General features: G+C 50.2%; 1 non-coding gene across 1 annotated transcript; it reads left to right on the forward strand.

The window, feature by feature from the left end:
* The first annotated feature begins 13,698 nt into the window (after window positions 1-13,698).
* Trnat-agu (transfer RNA threonine (anticodon AGU)) lies at window positions 13,699-13,771 on the forward strand. The gene has a single exon. It is a non-coding gene; the product is annotated as a tRNA-Thr (tRNA).
* The last annotated feature ends 382 nt before the right edge of the window (window positions 13,772-14,153 follow it).

The raw sequence follows: 14,153 nt of genomic DNA on the forward strand, positions 1-14,153 counted from the left end.
ATAACAGATGCCGTAGCAATCAATTCATGGAGTGAGTTGTATGTTTTGCGATAGTCTGTCTCTGACAAGCAAGCACAGGTGACATAGGAGCGAACACAGGAAGCTTGCAGACCCCCGCTGCATGCAGACACCGAGCAGCCACTCTAGGAGGGCGGCCTAAGCCGTAGGCGAAATGTGCTCATTCGCTTTGGCGCGACGTCGAACTATAAATAATGCTGTCACTAGCGTGAGCATTGCGTGAGCGTCGTGGAAAGTCGGAAAAGTCGGCTGCGTTGGTGAGTGCCAAGTTTGGGGAGCGTTTCGTAGTATGCGCAGTGAAATGGAGACGCGGAAACTGGTTGTGGCCCAGTGTTTGGCAGTTGGACGATAAGATTGGTACACAGTAGTAAAGAGCGAGGCACTGAGTTGGCATGAATAATGGAGTGCACAATGGGGCTCGAGATGTGTTTCTTACCTCAGGTGCTGTATGATTGTCGACAAGGAGTGAAAACGGAGCAATTTGTGACAGCTCTTTCAATTTAAGACGTTAAAAACAGACGGAATTTGCATTTGTAATACCAGAGCATCGAAACTACTTGGAACTTTTGTGTATATGAACGTGTCCGCGCCTTTGTACTCTGCTCCCTTCACCGCTACAAACCAACCAACCATCGTGTCCGCGCGCATCAGAGTCGCAAAGAATGGGGAATCGTGCAATTTGGTCGTGCATGGGGCGTAGCTCATTTGGCAGTCGGCTTTCGGCCGTGGTCGCGTGCGGACCGGCTCCGCGCGCCGGACAGCGCACCGTAGTTTGTTTACTTCCGCGTCGCGGTATTTCGTGTTGTGTAGCGTCCATTTCTATTGCACCTCATGGCGCACTGTTACCACCGAGCGACAGTTAACGTAACATTCCAAGCTGAACATGCTAGACCACGCGCTTTTGAAATTGAACAATTCATTCGCGAAGAGCTACGTCTGGACCCTCAGGAAGTGATAGGTATTCATTTCTCTATCACTAGCAGCATCGTCTATATTAAGATGACGACGGAGGAAGCGAGTGCTAACGTAGTTCGACAATACGCACGCGGACTCAAGTTCAAACATTCTGTCGGGCATATTGGAGAGGTGACGGTCGATCACGCTGGTTTCGGACTTCGAAAAATCCGGGTTTTTGAGCTCCCTTTCGAAGTGCCGCATGATGTGGTCGTCGAAGCTTTCCGACCCTATGGCAATGTTGTGGGGCACATCGCCGAGAAATGGCAGACATTCACGACATACAACGTGTTGAATGGTGTCCGCCAAATCAAAATCGAACTCTCCAAACATGTACCATCCTATCTGCTGATAGGTGGCGTGCGAGCCATCGTTATGTATGATGGCCAGCCGCGGACTTGTGCCGGTTGCGGACAGGAGGGCCATGTTCGGTCAGAATGTCTCCGCCGACGTTTGCTCCAGGTCCCGACCAGTGACTCAGCTCCCAAAGTGACGCCCGCTTCTTTACCAGATAGCTACGCCACAGCCGTACACAGCCCCGATGCGTCACTTCAGGAAGCACCTCTTCTCCACCCGGCACTCCCCACTGGAAATGACGGTGCTGCCATGGCCTCACCGGCACCATCTCCTCTGACGGCTACGACACCACCAACTCTCCAGAGCTCGATGGACATCGACGCGAATGCGGTGCCTACCTCTGCCTTTCTTCAGACTGGCGCGACCTCGGACATCGAACATCCACATTCTGATTCAGAACAGCACCTCCGAAAGCAACGGTCGCCCAGAAAACGGAAGAAGAGGAGTCAAACGCCATCTGACGACACACTTCTTCATGTGGCATCACAGGCAGTGGAGCTGATACACGACAGTGATCTCCCTTCGAGCGTTCTGACGACAGGAGAGGCTGCTCCTGATGTCCCATCTGAAGAACGATCTCACACGAATATGACGGATTCCAAGGAGGGTGCCTCCCTGGACCCCACTACAGCAGCGTCGCTACAACTCGCCCTCGAGGAGTGTGACAGTCGCTCACCGTCTGTTCCAGTCTCCTGGGCTGATGATATCGACGAAGGAGCAGTTCGAGATGGTGGTCCTCCCATCAGGCAGTGCCCCATGGAGGTGCCTGACCCACCTTCCAGCCAGTGATTACGACAACGGTGACTACGTCAGATGTTACACGCCAGCCAGACATCTCTGCCGGAACATCTGTGCCAATGGTGGGAGCACGCCCCCAACATTACCGCATAGCGACGATGAATCTGGCCACCATTCGGGCCCCCCATAAACTGGCAATGTTCCGTGAGACCATTTATGCTGCTGATGTCGACATTGCCCTCCTCCAAGAAGTGTTTGTCGCCGATTTCCATGCCCCCACTGGCTACGTGGCACACATCTCCCATGCTTCTGACAACGGTAGTGGAGTTGCCATCCTCCTCCGTTCTGGACTCCCTGCTGAAGATGTAGTGTACCTTGCTAATGCTAGGGGTATGGCTCTCACGCTGTTCGGCGTCCGTATCCTCAATGTATATGCGCCGTCCGGCTCCAGTCGACGTCGTGATCGACACACTTTCTTTGCTGACGAGGTAACGCCGCTGTTTGAGGGTCCCCTAGATGATATAGTCCTCGGTGGCGATTTCAACTCCACGCAAAGGCCTGAAGATCAATTACCGCATCATTCCCCTTGTGCGGCCCTCTCCGTCATCATCGACAGACTCCAGCTTGTTGACACATGGACAAAGGTGCATGGCACCCGTGCAGGTTTCACATATTATACGGCGCATTCATCTAGTCGTCTCGATCGTATATACCTCACACGTTCCCTTGCTGCCGACACTCGACATGCCGAAGTATGGCCTCTGGCTTTCTCTGACCATGACGCCTACATCTGCGATGTCGTCCTCGCCCGCCAACAAGTGTGGCACAGCCGCGGCTTGTGGAAATTCAACGTTTCCCACCTGACTGTCCCTGACTGCCGACGAATCGTTGAGGATGCGTGGGCCCTCTGTCATCGTCGTCGCCCCGCCTACGCATCCACCTTATCGTGGTGGGTATCATGCGCGAAACCAGCTCTGCGCAGGGCGCTGATAGGATATGGCAAAGACTTCAAAGCCTGGCAAGCGAGCACCATGGACTTTTATTATGCAGTCCTTCGTGACTGCACTTCGATGGCCTTCTCTCCTGATCGTCAGATGATGGTGCATCGTGCTAAAGCGCAGATCACTTCCCTCACGCGACGGCGCTTAGAAGGGACTATTGTCAGATCCTGCACCCGTGACCATATGCCTCATGAAACGCCATCGATGTACCACCTACTCAGGGAACGCCGACGTCGTCGTCGAACCCTCATCCACGATCTCACAGATGCGGAAGGACGACGACACACTACGCAATGCGACATTGGTCACGCTTTCTATTCTCATTTCCGTCAACTGTTCGCTGCCGTCCCTCATCCCCCGACCTTAATTGAGGAGGTGGCAGCAATGACTGTCAACACCATGCCAGAGGATGTGGCTCAAGAACTTCAGGAACAAGTGACCTCTGATGAAGTCCTAGATGCAATCAAGGTGGGGGCTGCCAACAAGTCCCCTGGACCTGACGGCCTCCCCCTCGACTTTTACAAGTATTTTAGCTACCTTTTGTGACCTGCTTGGACGTCCATCTGTCGTGAATTGATGTCACCCACAACGATGATCCCAGCCACCTTCCTTGATGGGGTCATCATCCTGGTCCCTAAGCCACATGGGCGATCACGGATCTGTGATTACCGGCCCATCACTCTACTCAACAGTGACATGAAAATTTTCACCCGTTTGTTGGCCTCACGCCTCAAGAAGGCAGCAAGATCCGTCACCTCCCTTGATCAGACTTCGTTGGGCGGTGACAACAACATCCATACGGCCCTTTGCCGTTATAGGGACATGATTGCGCTCGCGCGCTCGCGACATTTACCTGGCGCATTGGCATCGCTTGACTTCCGTCAAGCTTTCGACCTTGTCGACCATACTTTTCTGAAATCGGTCCTCCAACACATGGGTTTTCCGGTTCGCACAATCACCGTGGTAATGCGGCTCTTGAGCGGCGCAACTTCAAGAATACTCTGTAATGGTCGCCTCACCGCGCCTCTAGCGATCGAGCGCTCTGTCCGACAGGGATGCCCACTTTCCACGATACTGTATGCTTTGGCATTAGAGCCCCTCCTACAGGGGCTTCGCCAACGCCTGGTGGGCCTGACATTGCATGGGCACCGCTTCTGTTGTACAGCCTATGCTGACGATCTAGTCCTCTACCTCCGCAATGAAGACGACGTTCGCGCTGCTCTGACTTGGGTGACGACTTATGGGGAGGCATCGGGCAGTTCTCTTAACATTTCCAAATCGAAGGTTCTGCTCATTGGTGAGGGTCTACCAGAAAGATCTGTCGCTCCTCTAAGTGTGGCCACCAGTGTCCGCTGTTTGGGCATTGATTTTATGAATGACCTCCGTCGCTCAGCGGCAACCAACGGTCGACGTCTCCTACAAACGATCAGGGCTGGCCTTGTGGACCACCGGCTTCGATCCCTCGACATTATACAGCGCACGCAATACATAAATGTTTATCACGCCTCACGCATCCCCCATGTGGCACAAGTGTTCCCGGTTCCGATTACCCTCGCACGTCGTATGTTGATGGCGATGGGATCCTTTGTCTGTGCCGGGATGTTATTTAAAGTTCAATATTCCTCCCTTGCCCTCCCGCGGGAGCGTGGTGGAGTGGGCTTATTCCATGTGCCAGACAGAGTTACCGCACTTTTTGTTAGCTCCCAACTGAAAGTCTGGCGTCGCTGCCCGACGAGCCTGACCGGACTGCTTTTGCGTGAATACGCACCAGTCTCCATGTCAGCCCCGGTCATGTTATCCGACATTCCACCCCCCTTTTATCACTTTCGGTACTTCTTCTTTGAAATCAGTTACATTCTGCACTCCTTACCCCTTCTCCGTATACTCCAGACAAAGACTGTATACGACACCTTACAAATGTGTCAAACCCCCAACCCCATTGAACACAAGTTTCCCCAGATCATATGGCGCCGTGTGTGGAAAGCAGTGCATGCTGGTTACTTCGACACCAGCGTTCAGTCCACCTGGTATATCACCGTCAATGGCAAACAGGTCAACCAGTCTCGTTTGCACCGCATCCGCCTTGCTGACACACCACTCTGTGTTCACTGTGGTGTAGAGGACACGGACGCTCATCGGTTCTCATGTGGTCCGTCTGCTGACGCCTGGAGGCTCGCGCAGCGTATCCTGGCTTTCCTCACCCGACAGCCGCCTGCTCAGATTATTTTCCTGACGCTTCTATTCCCGGATGTGATTCATTACCCCACAACAAAAACTAATGCCGTGAATTGGATACGCGGTCATACAGTCCGCTACCTTTTTGGGCCCGATGAGAAATCAGAACTAGGTTATTGGACGTACCTTAACGATCGACATTGTGCACTTGTTCGCAACCCCAGATACAAGCAGTTCTTTTCCAATTTTCTACGGAGCGCCTTTCATGACCCGCCTTCCAGCTGGAACGTCCAAGCCATGAGATGCTGATGCTTTTTTACCGATATGATGTTCTGAACGTACTACACACGGAATCCCCACTAAAATTTCGAGAAGACACGTTTGGATGTTCCGCCAATCAGACGGCGCAAGCGACTCCTAGAATTCTGGTGCAACGACTGCCATAATACAAAAAAATGAATAAATAAAAACATACATACAAAAAAAACAAAGAGAAATAAAGAAAACAAAAATGCAATACAATAAACTAAAAAAAAAAGTTCCTGTTCACAACAAATTTCATTTTTTTATCGCTACTCTCTATGTTTCTTCCCCCCTACTTTCTTCCTTTCCTACACCTTTGCAGTAATAGGTTAGTTGTTTTGGAATAGGTGTAGATAGGTGCCAACGCCTGAAGAGGTGCATTTAATTTAATTTTTTTGTTAGAATACAAGTGGCGGAGGCAAATAGACATTTTTTTTTGTAGTTTTTCCTTTCCTGTCCAGATAAAAAAAAAGGGTAGCGTCTTATTAGAAATTAAAAAAAAAAAAAGTAAGCAAGATGACCCGGTTTCGAGTCCCGGCCGTGGCACAAATTTTAATTTACTTCTTCTGCGTCGATCAATAAAAAATAAAAAAATATAAAAATAAAAAATAAAAAAAAGTTGGTAGAGCGTTCGCTTCGCATTTGAAAGGTCCAGGGTTCAAGGTGCGGCGCCTCCATTTTTTGTGGTCAGTGCATGGTAAGTGTTGGTCGCGGCGAACCTAAAGGCACGCAAGATGTTGCAAAGCCAGCGTCACAGACTGATATGATGTTAAAAACAGACGGAATTTGCATTTGTAATACCAGAGCATCGAAACTACTTGGAACTTTTGTGTATATGAACGTGTCCGCGCCTTTGTACTCTGCTCCCTTCACCGCTACAAACCAACCAACCATCGTGTCCGTGCGCATCAGAGTCGCAAAGAATGGGGAATGGCGCAGTTTGGTCGTCTATGGGGCGTAGCTCAGTTTGTAGAGCGTTCGCTTCGCATGTCAATGGTCCAGGGTTCAAACCGCCGGCGCCTACATTTTTTGTGGTCAGTGCATGGTAAGTGTTGGTCGCGGCGAACCTAAAGGCACGCAAGATGTTGCAAAGCCAGCGTCACAGACTGATATGATGTATACTGACGTAAGCAGAGCAAGATGTAAGTGTGGGGACCGGCTGTTATCGAGGTTTCATCGAGTGCAGATCTGTCTTAGGTATCACGGCTTAACCTCATTGAAGTCTAGAGGGTGGACAACACGTTCGTCTTACTCAGAGCGGTGTCCGAACTCTATTTTCGACGTTATACGTGCCACTTTCATTGTGGCCAACTACGATTCGATACAGAATGCATGCAACCTGAAAGACACCCTAACGGATACATAGAGAGTAGTGTTTGTCTGCAGAATAATGGAAGTGCAAGGGTCTGTGTCGTCTATATGGCTGTATGTAGCACCATTAGTGTTCGGGGGGCGGACGTAGCTCAGATGGTAGAGCGCTCGCTTAGTATGCGAGAGGTATTGGCATCAATACCCAGTGCCTACAGAATTTTTAACACACCTACATGCGCACCTTGCCATGCAAGTGGAATAATTCACAGCCAGCAGATGTGTCTAGGAAGATACAAGCGAATGATCAGCATCCACAATTGGCAAGCGTGCTGTTATTAGTGCGCGGGAAGCACCCTCCTCCCACGCCTACACTTAATTTAGAAACAGTACAAGTGTTCCCGTAAGATTCTCAAGCCTATGTCGGAAATATCTGCCTTGCGCCGAGTTCACGTAAATCCCACTGCACATTCCTATTCTTTGCGTGCAGTCGGCTGCTGCTGGTGTTGCTAGTTGTGACTGCTGATAACAGATGCCGTAGCAATCAATTCATGGAGTGAGTTGTATGTTTTGCGATAGTCTGTCTCTGACAAGCAAGCACAGGTGACATAGTTGCGAACACAGGAAGCTTGCTGACCCTCGCTGCCTGCAAACACCCAGCAGCCACACTAGGAGGGCGGCCTAAGCCGTAGGCGAAATGTGCTCATTCGCTTTGGCGCGACGTCGAACTATAAATAATGCTGTCACTAGCGTGAGCGTCGTGGAAAGTTGTAAAAGCCGGCTGCGTGGGTGAGTGCCAAGTTTGGGGAGCGTTTCGTAGTATGCGCAGTGCAATGGAGACACGGAAACTTGTTGTGGCCCAGTGTTTTGCAGTTGGACGACAAGATTGGTACACAGTAGTAAAGAGGGAGGCACTGAGTTGGGATGAATAATGGAGTGCACAATGGGGCTCGAGATGTGTTTGTTACCTCAGGTGCTGTATGATTGTCGACAAGGAGTGAAAACGGAGCAATTTGTGACGGCTCTTTCAATTTAAGACGTTAAAAACAGATGGAATTTTCATTTGTAATACCAGAGCATCGAAACTACTTGGAACTTTTGTGTATATAAACGTGTCCGCGCCTTTGTACTCTGCTCATTTCACCGCTACAAACCTACCAACCATCGTGTCCGTGCGCATCAGAGTCGCAAAGAATGGGGAATAGTGCAGTTTGGTCGTGCATGGGGCGTAGCTCACTTGGTAGAGCGTTCGCTTCGCATGTGAAAGGTCCAGGGTTCAAGCCGCGACGCCTCCATTTTTTGTGGTCAGTGCATGGTAAGTGTTGGTCGCATGAGAACCTAAGGGCACGCAAGATGTTGCAAAGCCAGAGTCACAGACTAAATTATGTATACTGACGTAAGGAGAGCAAGATGTAAGTGTGGGGACCGGCTGTTATCGAGGTGTCATCGAGTGCAGATCTGTCTTAGGTATCACGGCTTAACCTCATTGAAGTCTAGAGGGTGGACAACACGTTCGCCTTACTCAGAGCGGTGTTCGAACTCTATTTTCGACGTTATACGTGCCACTTTCATTGTGGCCAACTACGATTCGATACAGAATGCACGTAACCTGAAAGACACTCTAACGGATACATAGAGAGTAATGTTTGTCTGCTGAATAATGGGAGTGCAAGGGTCTGTGTCGTCTATATGGCTCTATGTAGCTCCATTAGTCTTCGGGGTGGGGGGGGCGGGGGCGGGCGTAGCTCAGATGGTAGAGCGCTCGCTTAGTATGCGATCAATACCCAGTGCCTCCAGAATTTTTAACACACCTACATGCGCACCTTGCCATGCAAGTGGAATAATTCACAGCCAGCAGATGTGTCTAGGAAGATACAAGCGAATGATTAGCATCCACAATTGGCAAGCGAGCTGTTATTAGTGCGCGGGAAGCACCCTCCTCCCACGCCTACACTTCATTTAGAAACAGTACAAGTGTTCCCGTAAGATTCTCAATCCTATGTCGGAAAGATCTGCCTTGCGCCGAGTTCACGTAAATCCCACTGCACATTCCTATTCTTAGCGTGCAGTCGGCTGCTTCTGGTGTTGCTAGTTGTGACTGCTGATAACAGATGCCGTAGCAATCAATTCATGGAGTGAGTTGTATGTTTTGCGATAGTCTGTCTCTGACAAGCAAGCACAGGTGACATAGGTGCGAACACAGGAAGCTTGCAGACCCTCGCTGCATGCAGACACCGAGCAGCCACACTATGAGAACGGCCTAAGCCGTAGGCGAAATGTGCTCATTCGCTTTGGCGCGACGTCGAACTATAAATAATGCTGTCACTAGCGTGAGCATTGCGTTAGCGTCGTGGAAAGTCGGAAAAGTCGGCTGCGTTGGTGAGTGCCAAGTTTGGGGAGCGTTTCGTAGTATGCGCAGTGCAATGGAGACGCGGAAACTGGTTGTGGCCCAGTGTTTGGCAGTTGGACGACAAGATTGGTACACAGTAGCATCCACAATTGGCTAGCGAGCTGTTATTAGTTCGCGGGAAGCACCCTCCTCCCACGCCTACACTTCATTTAGAAACAGTACAAGTGTTCCCGTAAGATTCTCAATCCTATGTCGGAAAGATCTGCCTTGCGCCGAGTTCACGTAAATCCCACTGCACATTCCTATTCTTTGCGTGCAGTCGGCTGCTACTGGTGTTGCTAGTTGTGACTGCTGATAACAGATGCCGTAGCAATCAATTCATGGAGTGAGTTGTATGTTTTGCGATAGTCTGTCTCTGACAAGCAAGCACAGGTGACATAGGTGCGAACACAGGAAGCTTGCAGACCCTCGCTGCATGCAGACACCGAGCAGCCACACTATGAGAACGGCCTAAGCCGTAGGCGAAATGTGCTCATTCGCTTTGGCGCGACGTCGAACTATAAATAATGCTGTCACTAGCGTGAGCATTGCGTGAGCGTCGTGGAAAGTCGGAAAAGTCGGCTGCGTTGGTGAGTGCCAAGTTTGGGGAGCGTTTCGTAGTATGCGCAGTGCAATGGAGACGCGGAAACTGGTTGTGGCCCAGTGTTTGGCAGCTGGACGACAAGATTGGTACACAGTAGTAAAGGGCGAGGCACTGAGTTGGCATGAATAATGGAGTGCACAATGGGGCTCGAGATGTGTTTGTTACCTCAGGTGCTGTATGACTGTCGACAAGGAGTGAAAACGGAGCAATTTGTGACGGCTCTTTCAATTTAAGACGTTAAAAACCGACGGAATTTGCATTTGTAATAACAGAGCATCGAAACTACTTGGAACTTTTGTGTATATGAACGTGTCCGCGACTTTGTACTCTGCTCCCTTCACCGCTACAAACCAACCAACCATCGTGTCCGTGCACATCAGAGTCGCAAAGAATGGGGAATAGTGCAGTATGGTCGTGCATTGGGCGTAGCTCAGTTGGTAGAGCGTTCGCTTCGCATGTGAAAGGTCCGGGGTTCAAGCCGCGGCGCCTCCACTTCTGGTGGTCAGTGCATGGTAAGTGTTGGTCGCGGCGAACCTAAAGGCACGCAAGATGTTGCAAAGCCAGCGTCACAGACGGATATGATGTTAAAAACAGACGGAAGTTGCATTTGTAATACCAGAGCATCGAATCTACTTGGAACTTTTGTGTATATGAACGTGTCCGCGCCTTTGTACTCTGCTCCCTTCACCACTACAAACCAACCCATCATCGTGTCCGTGCGCATCAGAGTCGCAAAGAATGGGGAATAGCGCAGTTTGTACAGCGTTCGCTTCGCATGTGAAAGGTCCAGGGTTCAAGCCGCGGCGCCTCCATTTTTTGTGGTCAGTGCATGGTAAGTGTTGGTCGCGGCGAACCTAAGGGCACGCAAGATGTTGCAAAGCCAGCGTCACAGACTGATATGATGTATACTGACGTAAGGAGAGCAAGATGTAAGTGTGGGGACCGGCTGTTATCGAGGTGTCATCGAGTGCAGATCTGTCTTAGGTATCACGGCTTAACCTCATTGAAGTCTAGAGGGTGGACAACACGTTCGTCTTACTCAGAGCGGTGTCCGAACTCTATTTTCGACGTTATACGTGCCACTTTCATTGTGGCCAACTACGATTCGATACAGAATGCACGAAACCTGAAAGACACCCTAACGGATACATAGAGAGTAGTGTTTGTCTGCTGAATAATGGGAGTGCAAGGATCTGTGTCGTCTATATGGCTGTATGTAGCACCATTAGTCTTCGAGGGGGGGGGGGGCAGGCGGAGCTCAGATGGTAGAGCGCTCGCTTAGTATGCGAGTGGTACTGGGATCAATACCCAGTGCCTGCAGAATTTTTAACACACCTACATGCGCACCTTGCCATGCAAGTGGAATAATTCACAGCCAGCAGATGTGTCTAGGAAGATACAAGAAAATGATTAGCATCCACAATTGGCAAGCGTGCTGTTATTAGTGCGCGGGAAGCACCCTCCACCCACGCCTACACTTCATTTAGAAACAGTACAAGTGTTCCCGTAAGATTCTCAAGCCTATGTCGGAAAGATCTGCCTTGTGCCGAGTTCACGTAAATCCAACTGCACATTCCTATTCTCTGCGTGCAGTCGGCTGCTACTGGTGTTGCTAGTTGTGACTGCTGATAACAGATGCCGTAGCAATCAATTCATGGAGTGAGTTGTATGTTTTGCGATAGTCTGTCTCTGACAAGCAAGCACAGCTGACATAGGTGCGAACACATGAAGCTTGCAGACCCTCGCTGCCTGCAGACACCGAGCAGCCACACTAGGTGGGCGGCCTAAGGCGTAGGCGATATGTGCTCATTCGCTTTGGCGCGACGTCGACCTAGAAATAATGCTGTCACTAGCGTGAGCATCGTGGAAAGTCGGAAAAGTCGGCTGCGTGGGTGAGTGCCAAGTTTGGAGAGCGTTTCGTAGTATGCGCAGTGCAATGGAGACGCGGAAACTTTTTGTGGCCCAGTGTTTGGCAGTTGGACGACAAGATTGGTACACAGTAGTAAAGAGCGAGGCACTGAGTTGGCATGAATAATGGAGTGCACAATGGGGCTCGAGATGTGTTTGTTACCTCAGGTGGTGTATGATTGTCGACAAGGAGTGAAAACGGAGCAATTTGTGACGGCTCTTTCAATTTAAGACGTTAAAAACAGACGGAATTTGCATTTGTAATACCAGAGCATCGAATCTACTTGGAACTTTTGTGTATATGAACGTGTCCGCGCCTTTGTACTCTGCTCCCTTCACCGCTACAAACCAACCAACCATCGTGTCCGTGCCCATCAGAGTCGCAAAGAATGGGGAACAGCGCAGTCTGCTCGTGCATGGGGCGTAGCTCAGTTGGTAGAGCGGTCGCTTCGCATGTGACAGGTCCAGAGTTCAAGCCGCGGCGCCTCCACTTTTTGTGGTAAGTGTTGGTCGCGGCGAACCTAAAGGCACGCAAGATGTTGCAAATCCAGCGTCACAGACTGATATGATGTTAAAAACAGACGCAATTTGCATTTGTAATACCAGAGCATCGAAACTACTTGGAACTTTTGTGTATATGAACGTGTCCGCGCCTTTGTACTCTGCTCCCTTCACCGCTACAAGCCAACCAACAATCGTGTCCGTGCACATCAGAGTCGCAAACAATGGGGAAGAGCGCAGTTTGGTCGTGCATGGGGCGTAGCTCAGTTGGTAGAGCGTTCGCTTCGCATGTGAAAGGTCCGGGGTTCAATCCGCGGCGCCTCCACTTTTTGTGGTCAGTGCATGGTAAGTGTTGGTCGCGGCGAACCTAAAGGCACGCAAGATGTTGCAAAGCCAGCGTCACAGACTGATATGATGTTAAAAACAGACGGAATTTGGATTTGTAATACCAGAGCATCGAATCTACTTGGAACTTTTGTGTATATGAACGTGTCCGCGCCTTTGTACTCTGCTCCCTTCACCGCTACAAACCAACCAATCATCGTGTCCGTGCGCATCAGAGTCGCAAAGAATGGGGAATAGCGCAGTTTAGTTGTGCATCTGGCGTAGCTCAGTTGGTACAGCGTTCGCTTCGCATGTGAAAGGTCGAGGGTTCAAGCCGCGGCGCCTCCATTTCTTGTGGTCAGTGCATGGTAAGTGTTGGTCGCGGCGAACCTAAGGGCACGCAAGATGTTGCAAATCCAGCGTCACAGACTGATATGATGTTAAAAACAGACGGAATTTGCATTTGTAATACCAGAGCATCGAAACTACTTGGAAATTTTGTGTATATGAACGTGTCCGCGCCTTTGTACTCTGCTCCCTTCACCGCTACAAACCAACCAACCTTCGTGTCCGTGCACATCAGAGTCACTAAGAATGGGGAATAGCGGAATTTGGTCGTGCATTGGGCGTAGCTCAGTTGGTAGAGCGTTCGCTTCGCATGTGAAAGGTCAAGGGTTCAATCCACGGTGCCTCCATTCTTTGTGGTCAGTGCATGGTAAGTGTTGGTCGCGGCGGACCTAAAGGCACGCAAGATGTTGCAAAGCCAGCGTCACAGACTGATATGATGTATACTGACGTAAGGAGAGCAAGATGTAAGTGTGGGGACCGGCTGTTATCGAGGTGTCATCGAGTGCAGATCTGTCTTAGGTATCACGGCTTAACCTCATTGAAGTCTAGAGGGTGGACAACACGTTCGTTTTACTCAGAGTGGAGTCCGAACTCTATTTTCGACGTTATACGTGCCACTTTCATTGTGGCCAACTACGATTCGATACAGAATGCACGAAACCTGAAAGACATAGATACATAGAGAGTAGTGTTTGTCTGCTGAATAATGGGAGTGCGAGGGTCTGTGTCGTCTACATGGCTGTATGTGGCACCATTAGTCTTCGGGGGGGGCGGGCGTAGCTCAGATGGTAGAGCGCTCGCTTAGTATGCGAGAGGTACTGGGATCAATACCCAGTGCCTGCAGAATGTTTAACACACCTACATGCGCACCTTGCCATGCAAGTGGAATAATTCACAGCCAGCAGATGTGTCTAGGAAGATACAAGCGAATGATTAGCATCCACAATTGGCTTGCGTGCTGTTATTAGTGCGCGGGAAGCACCCTCCTCCAACGCGTACACTTAATTTAGAAACAGTACAAGTGTTCCCGTAAGATTCTCAAGCCTGTGTCGGAAAGATCTGCCTTGCGCCGAGTTCACGTAAATCCCACTGCACATTTTTATTCTTTGCGTGCAGTCGGCTGCTACTGTTGTTGCTAGTTGTGACTGCTGATAACAGATGCCGTAGCAATCAATTCATGGAGTGAGTTGTATGTTTTGCGATAGTCTGTCTCTGACAAACAAGC

Source organism: Schistocerca gregaria, chromosome 10 (assembly GCF_023897955.1).
Source record: "Schistocerca gregaria isolate iqSchGreg1 chromosome 10, iqSchGreg1.2, whole genome shotgun sequence".
Taxonomy (NCBI): domain Eukaryota; kingdom Metazoa; phylum Arthropoda; class Insecta; order Orthoptera; family Acrididae; genus Schistocerca; species Schistocerca gregaria.